This window comes from Polypterus senegalus, chromosome 16 (genome assembly GCF_016835505.1).
Source record: "Polypterus senegalus isolate Bchr_013 chromosome 16, ASM1683550v1, whole genome shotgun sequence".
Taxonomy (NCBI): Eukaryota; Metazoa; Chordata; class Cladistia; order Polypteriformes; family Polypteridae; genus Polypterus; species Polypterus senegalus.
In genome coordinates, this window is record NC_053169.1 from 9,664,515 (window position 1) to 9,676,945 (window position 12,431).

A 12,431-nucleotide genomic window follows, 5' to 3' on the forward strand; every position below is an offset into this window, starting at 1 on the left:
GTTTTATAAGAAATGTAAGGATGTGCTTCATGAGGTAAAAGAATATAATAAACAAGAATAGTCTGAGAGCAGGCTATTGTACCGGTGTGAGACATGGACCTTATACCGGAAAGACATCAGACCGCTCAAGTGTGTCCAACAACGGAAACCTCAAACGATCCTTGGTATTCGATGGCAGGATCAACTAACCCAACAATGCAACTGTGGCCAGCTGTGCCAGCAGAGAGTCTCAGATCTTCCCTCATCAACTGCGATGGCTTGGACACGTCACTCGGCACCCAGACACCCGCATCCCGAAGCAAGTATACTATGGAGAGCTTGCATTGGCGCTCCAAAATGGAGATACAAAGATCAAATGAAGAACGTCTTCAACAAGCTCGCTTTCGATAGATTAGACTGGCGTAAGCATGTCCACAGTTTCCAACTTGCCTTCGAGGTCACTCAGCTGGCAGTCAATGAGGAGAAAAGAGAGCAACGTAAACGCAGAGCCGATAACCTTGGCACCGACGTACAGTACATCCAGCTCCGCTCATCTCTCACGTATGTAGTTGGCGCACTGTCTCCAGAATTGGCTTCACCACACATGAGCAAAGATAGATAGATAGATAGATACTTTATTAATCCCAAGGGGAAATTCACATAATCCAGCAGCAGCATACTGATAAAGAACAATATTAAATTAAAGAGTGATAACAATGCAGGTATAACAGACAATAACTTTGTATAATGTTAACGTTTACCCCCCCGGGTGGAATTGAAGAGTCGCATAGTGTGGGGTCTCCTCAGTCTGTCAGTGGAGCAGGATGGTGACAGCAGTCTGTCGCTGAAGCTGCTCCTCTATCTGGAGATGATCCTGTTCAGTGGATGCAGTGGATTCTCCATGATTGACAGGAGCCTGCTCAGCGCCCATCGCTCTGCCACGGATGTCAAACTGTCCAGCTCCGTGCCTACAATAGTCTTCCTTCCTCACCAGTTTGTCCAGGCGTAAGGCGTCTCTCTTCTTTATGCTGCCTCCCCAGCACACCACCGCATAGAAGAGGGCGCTCCCCACAACCATCTGGTAGAACATCTGCAGCATCTTATTGCAGATGTTGAAGGACGCCAGCCTTCCAATGAAGTATAGTCGTCTCTGTCCTCTCTTGTACAGATCATCAGTGTTGGCAGTCCAGTCCAGTTTATCATCCAGCTGCACTTCCAGATATTTACAGGTCTGCACCCTCTACACACAGTCACCTCTGATGATCACGGGGTCCATGAGGGGCCTGGGCCTCCTAAGATCCACCACCAGCTCCTTGGTTTTGCTGGTGTTCAGTTTTAAGTGGTTTGAGTCGCACCATTTAAGAAAGTCCTTGATTAGTTTCCTATACTCCTCCTCCTGCCCACTCCTGATGCAGCCCACCATAGCAGTGTCGTCGGCGAACTTTTGCACGTGGCAGGACTCTGAGTTGTATTGGAAGTCTGATGTATGTTGGCTGAACAGGACCGGAGAAAGTCCAGTCCCCTGTGGTGCTCCTGTGCTGCTGACCACAATGTCAGACCTGCAGTTCCCAAGACGCACATACTGAGGTCTGTCTGTAAGATAGTCCACGATCCATGCCACCAGGTATGAATCTACTCCCATCTCTGTCAGCTTGTCCCTAAGGAGCAGAGGTTGGATGGTGTTGAAGGCTAGAAGTCCAGAAACATAATTCTTACAGCACCACTGCCTCTGTCCAAGTGGGGAGGATGGTGTAGCATATAGATGATGGCATCCTCCGCTCCCACCTTCTCCTGGTATGCGAACTGCAGAGGGTCGAGGGCGTGGCGGACCTGTGGCCTCAGGTGGTGAAGCAGCAGCCGCTCCATGGTCTTCATCACATGTGACATCAGAGCGACAGGCCAGAAGTCATTCAGCTCACTAGGACGTTATATCTTTTGGACTGATGTGATACAAGATGTTTTCCAAAGCCTCAGGACTCTCTCCTGTTCCAGGCTCAGATTGAAGATGCGCTGTAGAGGACTCCCCAGTTCCGACGCACAGGCCTTCAGCAGTCGTGGCGATACACCATCTGGACCCGCTGCTTTGCTGGCACGAAGTCTCCTCAGCTCTCTGCTTACCTGGGCTGCTGTAATTGTGGGTGAGGATGTCTCTCCTATGCTGGTATCAGCTGAAGGGTGGGTCGCCATTTGTGGGCCAAATGAGAGGAACAAATCCTCAGACCGAGGAATGCTGCTGCTGCTGATGATGATGTGGTACTGAGGAGCAGAAGAAGTCTCTTTAATGTCAAAGGGATCTCTGCAAAGTGGGCTGAATTAATAGCAAATTAGAAATAACAAATGAGCTGGTCTCATACGTGTTCACCCCCTTAAATAAGACCATCACAGGTGAAGCCCTTTGGTTTTAGAAGTCACTTCTCTGGGGTTTCCATTGGTTGTATCAGAAAGGTCCAACTCATGGTCAGACAGTATGGAGGGTCTAACCTGCTGTACACCGTGGAGGCAAAGGAACAAAGTAAGAAACTCCATGAAAAACACAAGTCACGGATAGAGTCGAGAAAATCTCCAAGCCACTAAATATTCTCTGAAATGAACTGTGAAGAAATGGGAAAAGTGTGGAAACAGCTGGACATCTCCTAGAGTAGACCATCCAGAAAAATTGAAGATGACGACAACAAAAGGAGGAGGCTACCATGAGACAAAACTCTGAAGGAGTTACAAACTACAGTGGGTGACACTGGAGAGGCTGTGTGGACAACATCTGTGCCCAGGTGCTTCACCAGTCATAGCTTCATGGGAAAGAAAGAACAAATCATAGAAGGCTTCTCGGCAGAAGACACGTGGGTGACTCTGAAGTCAGCGGGAAGGTTCTGTGCGCTGATGAGAGGCCGACATTGAGCTCTTCGGCCATCAGACTAAATGCAGTGTTTGAATTCAGCACATCATCAAAGACACGCCATCCCCTGCTGTGTCTAATGGTGATGGCCACCTCAGGCCCTGGAGATGCTTCTCTGCAGCAGGACCTGCAAGGCCACTGAGTGGAAAAACAAATGCAGCAAAGTCAACTGAGAAAATCCTGATGGAGTCTGCTAGAAAATCTGCAGCTTGGGAAGAAGATGTGTGGTCCATCAAGACAAACGAGACCAAACATAAAGACAAAGCTTCACACGGGGAGGAGTTCCAAACAACAAGAGTGGAGTCTTTACCAGCACATTGGAATCCCTCTGCTTCCAGTTTCTTTTCCTACCTTCTATACCTACCGCCTACCAAATCTCTCCTTCTACTCTCTGGTTTGTCTCCAGCCTCCACTCTTTACTTTGTAATCCTCCGCCCTGATTTCTCTTTGGTCCAGAGCCCTTTCATGGGACACCATTCTCTCCAACGTAACCTTTTGTTCTAGAAACCCAAACTACCAGCACACCCAGTTCAGAATTCTACCCAGACTACCCTACACCCTGCAAGCGGCCTTGCTGCTGACCCCTTCTGTTGATTACCTTCCCTTGGTTTACCTGGCACTTTTCTCCCTGGCACCGTCCCCCTGTCTCTTCCATGTGGACACACGTCTGCCACCTGCTGTCTTCCCTTCTTTCCTGCAGTTATTCGTCTGTCACTTCACATCTTTCTTCTTCTGGGTACCCTGGCAGCCAAGCTAATTACTGCCTCCCCACCAGAAGACACCTGAAGGCGTCACTGTGGACAAGTGGCGGCCCTCCTTCTATAAATTAATACCTATGGACTCGTGTGCAGCGCGGATGAATGGTGCTTCCATTAACTCTTTCAGGGCGGATGTCGACAGGAGGGGTTGAGGGCGACCATCAGATGTTAATGGCGACAAAACTCACCGTTACGTCACAGGCATTCCCTCTCTGCTTGGAGGAATGTTAGACTCATTGACACGCCATCTAGTTCTTGTGTGTGCGTGAGTTACCAAATGTAAACAAAGGCAAGATGGCATCGCCATCTCACGAGGGAGCGAAGCGAGTGCAGCAAACAAAATAGCAGATGATGTTCTGCGCCGTCGGACTCTGATTTTTTAAAAATCTGGTTTTGTTGACAGTGATCAGGAGATCGAGCTGGAGAGTGAGGAGCCGGCATCAGCTGATCGGACACCAGCCGATGCCGCCCCAGCTGAGGGCAGCCAAGGTTCATGTGGGAGGAATACCCAGACATTGATCCGTGGGAGCCAAACTGGCTACCTTGCTGTTGGACGTGACCGATTACCAGCCGCTGGACCACTTCAGGCTGCTCCCTCGTGGTGCTGAGGTGACAATACGGTTTTCATGTGGGTGGAAAACTTGGTAGCAGTGGCATGGCACGATGCCAAACGGGTGACTTGTCTCTCTACAGTACACACTAACAATATATGTGAGAAAGTGCAGCAACAGCCAATTGAAAAGGAGGCACCAGTGCCACGCATATTGTAAGGAGGGCAACGTGGCAATGCATACGATTGGCTGCTTTGAGTGAGATCAGACTTTGCTGTGTAACATGGATGTGAAGTCCCAGAGCAGCGGTTCTCAAACTTTCGGATTTCACGATAAACCCCACCTCGATTTGCCAATATTGGCTACGCTGCCAATGTGGTACAGTCGCGCCGCATGATCACCTGATCTACTGGTACCCGCATGTTGGCGACAGATACCGATACGTCTCGAACTCTCTGGATTGAAAATACGCGACTATAAAAGCAGCAGCAGCAGCGCGCCGCTCGTCATAGAAACAAACTTCAAATAGAAAAGGAGCTCAGAGTGTCTCGATATCTCAAATATCAAACCAAACCTGGACAGGTAAAGCAGGCACATATTAGTCATTAGTGCGATGCCTTAGAATTTTTTTTTTTTTAATTTTAGTTATATTGCATTTGTTGTGATAATATGCTTGCAAATATAAATTTGATATAAAAATGTAAAAAATTAATTTTGATGTCTTCTTCATTTATTCGATGCCCCCCTTGTACAGCTTCAGGGGGTGCGCCGCTGTCAGAGTATGCAGGCTCATACAACATGCAAGAAAGCAACATTTGTCAAAAGGAAATCTTTTTTGCTGATTCGATATGTTAAACAATTGCTTTGTGTTCTTTTTTAAAAAAAAAAGTTAGTTTTTGGAAAAATATTCAGCCCTGGGGGGTGGCACGGTGGCGCAGTGGGTAGCGCTGCTGCCTCGCAGTTAGGAGACCTAGAATTTGCATGTTCTCTAGATAGACAGATAGATAGTTAGGCATTATGTGATTGATAGATAGATAGATAGATAGATGTTTTAAATGGTATAGAATTTCAGACTCTGCCAATATAAAATTCTAACAGACATTTTTTAAATAAATGTTTTCATCATAGCATGGTGGTAGCGCTGCTGCCTCTCAGTTAGGAGACCCTTGGGTTCGCTTCCCGGGTCCTCTCTGCGTGGAGTTTGCATGTTCTCCCCGTGTCTGCGTGGGTTTCCTCCCACAGTCCAAAGACATGCAGGTTAGGTGGATTGGCCATCCTAAATTGTCCCTAGTGTGTGCTTGGTGTGTGTGTGCGCCCTGCGGTGGGCTGGCGCCCTGCCCGGGGTTTGTTTCCTGCCTTGCACCCTGTGTTGGCTGGGATTGGCACCAGCAGACCCCCGTGACCCTGTAGTTAGGATATAACGGGTTGGATAATGGACGGATGGACGGTTGGATGGATGGATGGATGGATGGATTCAGCCCTGGGAGAAAAGAAACAAAAACAAAATTAGCCCTGAAAGAGTTAAGGTGATTGAACCCTGGTCTGCTGAGGCTCAAATGTTAAAAAGGCCAATTAAACCCACTGTGACTTTATTATGCTACATAACATAAAATGAATATTTGTTGCTGTGTCGCCCTTTAAAGTAAAAGTGTTATTAAATTTTGAAAAATCCAACATCCGCGTCGTCTCCTTCCGTTGTTTTAATTCCTTTCTAGAAAGCCTGGTCTTCCCTGATCTGCTGAGAGTAATGGCGTCCTGCGTCGAATCACACACACGATGTGCCGTTTCTGGCTGACACTCGACAAGCGCAGGGCCACAGAGCTTTTTTTTTTTCAAAAGTTTTCTAAAGGAGCCTTTCGAATGGCCGTCTTTTTGTTTTTTTTAACCCCGAGACTGCAGTTGTGTCTGAAGTTTAAGTCATCTTCATGTGACACAAAGTGAGCTCAGTGACCTGGACACAAACCGGCAGGCTTACACTTAATGGATCTCTTGAGAAGTCAAATGTTGTACCCTGGAGTTATGAATCTTTGAAGAGCCCAAGAGAAGAGGAGAGACACGAGAGCTCCATCAAGTATTTAGTGTGTTACTTTCACTCCGGGTGACATAAGCTGGCTTACTGTGGAAATGACGACCTGCGACGCTCGTGCTGCTTGTTCTGGATTTGGTAGATGAGGAGATGAGAGAGGAGCAGGGCTGGAGCAACCATCAAGGGGCACCACAGAAACTTTCAGTTGCTGGATTTACCTTGGAGCATATGGTGGGGTGGGGGGGTCATGAGGACACTGGAAAGGGGTGCGTGACGCTCCTGATATCTACAAAAGGACGAAGGTCCAAGTGTTTAAAGTCCTGGTGCTCCCTGTTTGTGAGACGTGGACGCCATCCAGTGGCCCGAGACGAAGACTGGACTCCTTCATGTGGGTCTCTTCAGAGGGTCCTTGGGTCCCACTGGTTTGACTTTGTGTTGCTCATGGAGTCCTGAATGATGGAAAGTTACCGGAAACGTTTAGTAAGGGGGGGTCACAGCAGATACTAAAAGCAAAGGGTCACATACTTTAGCCCATTGTTGGGGAACGCACTGGTGCGCCATGGAATTTTCTAGGGGCACCGCGAAAACTTTTGTAAAATATTTAAAATTGCTAGTGTTTTTGAACTTTTGGTTGATTAAAAAGATAATGTTTAAAAAAAAAAATTATGTTGGAAAAACAGATAACGGTTAATCAGATTGTTGAATAAACGAATGTACAGTGGAACCTCGGTTTGCGAGCATAATTCGTTCCGGAAACGTGCTCGCAATCCAAAGCACTCGTATATCAAAGTGAATTTCCCCATAAGAAATAATGGAAACTCAGATGATTCGTTCCACAACCCAAAACTATTCATATAAAAATGATTAAGACAAAATATAAAGTAAAAATACATAAAACAAATTAACCTGCACTTTACCTTTAAAAGAATCATGGCTGGTGTGAGTTTCTAAACTCATGTGGGATTCCACCCAACGGGACGACACGCGGAAGAGCGTCCCAAAGCAATCGCAGTCTCCCAGCGCTGTAGCAGTTCGCCGTATAAGCACATTTAAAAAGATCGCGGACATGCTATAAGCGCCTGCCATCGATGGGTGATACAAGGAACATTATAAACATCCTGCTGCAATAAATAACAGCGCTGTTGCTTTTTCAAGCTGAAGGCGGCTGGTGTTGTTAAAGTAATGAGACTCAGCTTCGTGTTTTGGGGCGCAAGATGGGGACTCGCACTTCACAGCACACACACACACAGTCACAATGCTGTAGTAAACAGTATACGCTCATACGGATGTTGACTATATGAGTGAGGCAAACAGACTCAGACGGAGAATAGGAGACGGTTGCGAGAGAGAGAGAGAGACTGCACTGTGAGTGAGCGAGATAAGGAGAAAAAGACGAGCTTTGCGAGCAAGAGAGATAAGGAGAGAGAGAGAGAGAGAGAACCATCAGCTCAGTTGTGATCACATGACACTCAGCAGACAAAGTGTATCCATACCACTCGTTTATCAAGTCAAAATTTATTAATACATTTTGCTCGTCTTGCAAAACACTCGTAAACCAAGTTACTCTGTATTTATTTTGAATGCAATTTAAAAATTTTCGCTGTTCACCATTCATAATATCAACACCGGCGGTGTCAAAAACACATCTCGTGAGACTTAAGAAGTCTCGTTGTTAGAAGATCTCGCTCGCTGGATGGATAGAAGAAGGCGGAGCAAATATAGAATGAGAAAATGCGAACGCTACATTTCAGCTCTTGCCGACGAGAGAGTATCGCTGTAGCTGCAGCTCTCACCACTTAGTCGTCTGAGTATAACTATGGAAAAATGAACTTTATTTTCGCTCTGACACCGCTGATCAACACAGTAAACTTTGTAAACTCGGTGACCTTTTCCAGTTCTTTGTGGTGAAAAACATTTTGTTGTGACGCAAGCATTCGATACTTCCTTGTAATTTAATTCTCAACGATTATCGCTCACTTTTTTTTTACGGTAATTCTAATTAAACTTTATCTAGAAAAATTCATACATAGTTTATTCTTGTCCCGACTTTATTTATGGGCAGTCCCTCAGGTGCGCCGCAACTCAAAAAAGGTTGTCTTTCACTGCTTGTGCCACTCACACATACGTAATATTCGATCATTTTCCTCAATAAATAAATGACCCAAGTATAATATTTTTGTCTCATTTGTTTAACTGGTTTCTCTTTATCTACTTTAGGACTTGAGTGAAGATCTGATGATGTTTTAGGTCCTATTTATGCAGAAATACAGAAAATTCTAAAGGGTTCACAAACTTCCAAGCACCACTGTACATTTGAATGTCCTTCGAGGAAGAAACTCGCGTAGTCGCTGACATCTTTGGAGGTCCACAGCCCGGTGCTGGATGAAGGTACTGTTGGTCGTTGAAGTCAAGCATGGAGTGACCCAAAGTGAGGAACTGAAACAGAAACGGCCATAAGGAGGGAATAAAAACGGAGCAAGGACAGAAAGACGAAAAACGGGAGCTGCTGGAAGACGTGACGGACACAAAGTGCCCCTCCGCCATCTTCAAGGTCTCTCCCAAGCAGACGGGCGTTTCTGGACGTGCGGGCCAAGCTCTTCTACAGAAGAACAAAGATCTCAGCTTTTAATTTTTATTACATTTACACACCTTTCTGCAGACATGATGTCACTTTGGGTTATTGAGTGTAGATTGATGGGCAAAAATGGCAAATTGATCCGTTTTAAATGAAGCCTACAAACGCAATGAAGTGTGTAGAAAACGTGACTTTCTGATGCCACCATAGAGGCAGACAAACAGATGTGGTAAGTCACTCTAGTAGATAAGCAGACAGTATACACGTTTGAAGAGCGGGGGGCTGGTGGCGCACCCTTGGAATTTCTGATCACGCTTAGAAACGACGAAGAACGAGGAGCTTGAAAACCAGCGCTTCCTCTTTTTAGTTTGTTTGGCCAGGCTGCATTCATACGCGCCTCCCTTGTGTGCCGCATCTCGTAAGTTGATGAGAGGAGCCCCCTCTTCTCAGACTTTTCCGATTACATTTATATTTTGTGTCACGTATGTGCGTCGAGGGCTCCCTCACAGGCTCTGCTGAGGTGTGTAATAACCCGCCAGGGTGAGAGGGGGCGGCGCCGCTAATCGTCTCTCTCTTCTCTCACAGAGCAGAGAACCCGCCCAGTGAGGTCATATAGTACCGCCCCCTTCTGGTCCCACCCTCATAAATCCCAGATGTCTCTGAAAGAGGCCAAAGGATGGAGCTCAGTCGAGAGCAGACCACCCTAAGAAAGGGAAAGCGCCAACACGCACCGTTTACTTATTTATTTATTTTTTTCCCCATTTTTATTTCTCATCCTTCGCCGAATAGAGGGAACAACCCAGCTGGTACCCCAACGTTTCACTGCCTTCGAGTCTGTCATTACTGTGTCCGACCACAATCGTAAGAAATAAACACCCTGAGATTATAAAGAATTTGGGCACCTTGAAGGCAAACCCTGTATATTTGATGTAAAAACCAACGAAAATGTCCGAAAAATAGCGAGAGCCGTCTTTGCAGACGAGAGGCAAAACACGGACTGACTCGAGATGACAGTGAAACCCCTTAAGAGGAAGTCGGAGCGGAAGAGGCGGGGTCAGGGGACCGTGACGTCACTGATGCTGGAAGAGAGGAGGAGGAGAAGAAGAAGAAGAAGCAGAAGCATCAGGCGACAGCGCCAACCCTCGACTTGTGGTGGAATTACCAATAGAGGAGCCCTGAAGTTGTCTCCCAGGTGCACGTGAGTCACATGATGTTTGAAGACAAGTTTGGACCCCTTGGTGATCTGAGCTCGACTTAATACCGTGGCAGACTGCTGGGGATCCTGACCAACCGGGTCACCTGGAAGGACCGGGAAAGGGACAATACCTCCCCTGGGCCACAAGAGGGCACCCGCCCTGGTCTGCATGGAGACCACGGGATCAGAGCTTAGAAGCTCAAACCTGTTGGGGGCCCGTGGACACCACCAGGGGGTGCCTGGAGGATTATGAAGCCCTGAACTGCAGCACTTCACCACTACCGGAAGTGATGCTGCCGGAGATTCCCAGCAGACCCGGAGTGCTTCCGGGTGCTCATGCGGCACTTCTGCAACCCACCAGGATGTCACCGTCAGAAGATCATCAGGAAGCACCTGGAGCACATCCGGGTGAAGTCCAAAAGGAGCCGCCTCACTCCATCAGATGAGCCGGAGTCGGGAGGAAGAAGGCCGAGCTTTGTGAGAGGAGGAGTGAAGGCAGCAGAAGAGAAGAGAAAAGAGTGGAAATGGACTGGGAGCATTGTGGGTGGTTAAGACCGCCATGTGTATTGTGTTGAAGAACTGCGTGTCTTTGTGGACATCTGGTGTCGTGTCTGTCTGTGTCAGGGCTGATCTTTCCACAAAATACGTTCATTAAAATCAAACCACAGTCGTACGAGGTGTTTGAAAACTTCTGTTTACTTCCGGTACCCAAATTAATGAAATGCCCGTACCGTACCGTTTTAACAATCAGGGTTTCTGTTACTTTTTCAGTACCGGTTTACCGTCTAACCCTAAGTCTGATATACCAAGCGACTAAATGAAACTGTCACAGTCATGGGGGTGGACTCAAGCCAACAGCCAATCAGCATCCACCCGGAAGTACCACGTAGTGTACGAGGACTAAGAAGACCTTGCAAACAGAAGGGACGCTCGTCTGTTGGATGTTTTATGCTCCACAACAAAATGGAAAAAAACAAATTGGGCCGCAACTGCAGCTGAACTCGCCGAACCTGTAAAGTCTTCTCACGAGTGCAGGCTCTCAAAATTAAAAAGGGGGAGAGAAGCACGCGATGCTTTACAAATGTGAAATTGTGCTGGAAAATCGCCACACCGTTGTGTTATTTGTCATCCCCTGTGGTTTCTAGTCGTAGAATTGAACATCCTTGGACGGCCTGTTGGCCACCGCAGTCGTCAAGTTTGACATCCCAGTAGCCACATTCCCAGTCTGATGGATTGTTCTTCAGTTTTTCTACTTCATTGTCGTAAATCTCGCATTTTAGCTGGCATGTTGAGCTACTTTGTGTACGAAAATGTGCTGTAGAAGGAATTGGTGTTGTTGCGGGCATTCATTCCTGGGTGCCACCTGGCATGCTCTGCGGAGGTTCCTCATCTTGTGGCATTACAGCGTGCCGTTTATTGTAACATGCCCATCATTATGAATTCTTAGAAGGATTCTTTACAAGCCCTCTGTAAATTCATGTAAAGCGTGGCACAATGCTGCATTCCCCCGACATCATGCCATCTGAGCTGAGCTGATATTTTTTATACGATGATGTGGCAGCGGACCCCACAGCCTGAAATTTTTACTTTGTAACATCTGTCGGCTTGAGGTGCTTCAGGCGTAATCACGGCATATGCTGTTGACTGAGGAGAGACAACGCCATAAAGAACTGGCATGATGCCCATGCGGTATTTGCAAATTTTTTTTCCCAGGGTTTATTCCCTGGCTTGTATCTGTTTTCTGTTTAATTGTTGTTTCGGAATTATTGTTTTTGTACGTATTTTCTGTTACATTTACTTATTACTTCTTATTTCTGTCCTCTGTCTTTCAATGTTCCTCCATTCCTTGTGTTTTTGTGGGTGAAGCCAAAGGAGGCAGGGCCATTCTGACATCACTGCTGTGGGCTCCGCCCCCTGCCTGTTTACTGAGCTCAGTGAGAGTCCCAGCAGTGGATCACTGGGAGCTGATGGTTGGAGTTCTGGAAGTTTGGCCTCCTTTCAATATTTTCTGCTTCCGGATTTTTCACTTCTGTTATTGGATTTTTTGGGGCCTTTTTCACCGTTTTTTGTTTTTTTTTTGTATTTTCCTTTTGCTTTTTGTAAATAAATTCTTGATTTATAAAGATGCTTTGTTTTAGTTTGTCTCTGCAAGCAAATGTCATGATTTATGAATTTTGTTAATTTATTATTTGTTTCTTCAGAGACTTTTTTTTTATATTCATTCCGGGTTTTCAACCTGTAGAATTTATCTCTAACAGCAGCAATGTCATTGCATGTGCCAAGCAATAGCCACTACCCGCTCAGGCGCTGGCATTTTACAACATTCTCGGACCCCTAGAGCACAGAAGAGAGGCGCTCTAATGCTGCACATGATCATGCACTCTCAGTTGTAGAGTACAGCCAGATGCTCTTGAATGGAGGAGGCGGGGTCTTGACATGTCAGGTGGGAGGCTC